Here is a 2,398-nt window from a genome sequence, read left to right as displayed (position 1 = left end):
AGGTCGGTTTGCGCTTTTCTTCTTCTGCCCTTAAGCCGTCATAGCGTAAAAATAGAGATATTCCATTTTTTCCGATCTTCGAAATTATCTTCAAAATTTCGTATTTATCCGTGGAAACTTGACATTTATCTTTCTTTGCTGACCAAGCGTAAACCGTCATGCGGCTTACGGGCTGTTGGTTAAGAAATCGTAAGTTGGGCCTCGAGTCATGTCTTAGGTCCCTTTGGTCCGTCTTCTGACTCGAAGCGTTTATTACGGCTTCTTTTGATAAAGAACGAACTTTCTGCGGTTTTTACCGTAAAGTTTAATCGACGACTTAGAATGGCGGGAAACACGAAATGGGTTCGCTACGGTCTTCGGGAGATAGCATCAAAGGGTAAAGGTAGCATCGAAGGGTAGACGAGAATGCATGGACTAATGTTGTATCGACTCGAGCGGGACAGACGCTGCGTAGCGACCGAGCGGGACAGACGCTCGGTCGCTACGTAGCGACCGGACAGCGTGCATGTGCGGTNNNNTGACCGAGCTTGGTTCGTCCGTGTTCCGATCGTCATACTCGGACCTATCCGTAACCGGTCTGGGTATGTTTCCGATGGCTTATGTTTGATCCGAATAGAATTCGAACGAAGCTTTATCTCGGGAACATACGTTGTGACGTTCTCTTGACCGAGCATGATTTGTTGCGAAAAGACATACTTGTATTTTGCGGGGATTTGGACGTTAACTTCGTCGTAACCGTTTTCGACCCCAACACTTCAAACTATTATGTGAGAGAGTAAAATAAAAAGAACAACAACAAAAATTAATTTACGCAAATGTAGCTTAATTTACAAAAAAAACTAATCATTCTCAGGGACATGAAGACATTTCTGAATATGATGGTAGGAGAGAGAGATAAATAAAGAGAGAGACATAAAAAGAGGGAGAAACCGTAGAAACCATAAGTTGTCATATTAAAAAAATTAAAAATAAATATTATTTTCTTATTTAGTTAAGATTTAATTAGATTTCAATTGTTTTATGAATTGGATGAGGTGAAACGTGTATTGGGAGAAGAGAAAGTGTGTGAGAAGCATAAATTGCATTATAGTGTTATTAGAAAGTGGAAAACTGCTATATAGTGTAATATTTTCTTTTATCTAACAAACGTATACATGTATGTAATGCGTATGCAAAATATAAATACATAATTACACTCCTTGCGGAGTAGTTGTATGCATATGTCTATACAAATTATGAAAAGAAGTTGTCTACAAAAAAAACATAAATAGTTTTTTTTTAAACCACAATATCAAAAACTCACAAGTCAACCCATAAAACAGTCGTATATGACATATGTCAAATGTTAAATATTTAACAGAAATTAAAATTAAGTCATTTTGTCACTAAATTTAAGACAAAACTAGATTTTGATCCGCGCTTAGAAAGCGCGGGTTTATTTTTGAAATTAAATGAATTCTTCTTATATAATTTCTATATAAGATAATGTATAGGTTTGGGTACATTTACCCGAGTGCACTGAACTGTACTAAACTGGAAAAAAAAACAAAAATTAAGCTGAATTTCATAAATAACCGAGCATATCATATATTTTTGGAACCGAAAAAATAGAAAATGAACTGAGTACCAAATGAGTACTTAATTTTTTAAAAATACAAATTATATACGTACAAATATTAATATATTTAATTTCTAAATAACCAAATATCCTAAAAATACTATTTATAAACCAAATTATGCCCAAAACAAATTAATGACTCGAATATTTTTTATTCAAACAATTAATAGTTAATTATCTGTCCTATTTTTTTTTCCAAACAACCTAAACTACCCGATTTAAAGAGCAAGATATTTTACATTTGTGAAAATTTAATAAAACATATCATATGCATTGCTAGAATTTGTAAAGTAAATAAACATGTTCTATTTAAACCAGTCTTTTTTTTTTTACTAATTCCATTTAAATCTCCAACCCATTTAGATCATTTGATATTTTTTTATGATAAGTGATGGTAGGAGTTTCAAGGCTCCTAATCAAATGTTGTAGAATAAAAGATTTCAAACCAATTCTAAGTGATTCTAAAGCAAAGGGAATGCAAGACCATGCTTAATCTAAGTGCTATCAATTGATGAGATGATTTTTGTACCAAAATGCTACTGAAATGCAATAAAGGACAAAACTTACTTTCTTATGAGATAAGAGAACTCATGGGCCAAAGGAATTGACTTTGGGTGAACAAGTTTCAATCTAAAGATGTTTACTTTCAACCAATCTTTCTACCTTAGACCTAGACACCCTCCTAAACAAACTATATCTCTAGATGAATGCTCATTTACTAAGATAACTCAAGCATCAAATCTCTTTGGTTGAATGTTATCTAAGTAATCATTAATCTCA

The sequence above is a fragment of the Brassica oleracea genome, chromosome C9 (genome assembly GCF_000695525.1).
Source record: "Brassica oleracea var. oleracea cultivar TO1000 chromosome C9, BOL, whole genome shotgun sequence".
Classification (NCBI taxonomy): domain Eukaryota; kingdom Viridiplantae; phylum Streptophyta; class Magnoliopsida; order Brassicales; family Brassicaceae; genus Brassica; species Brassica oleracea.
This window is presented reverse-complemented; position numbering follows the sequence as displayed.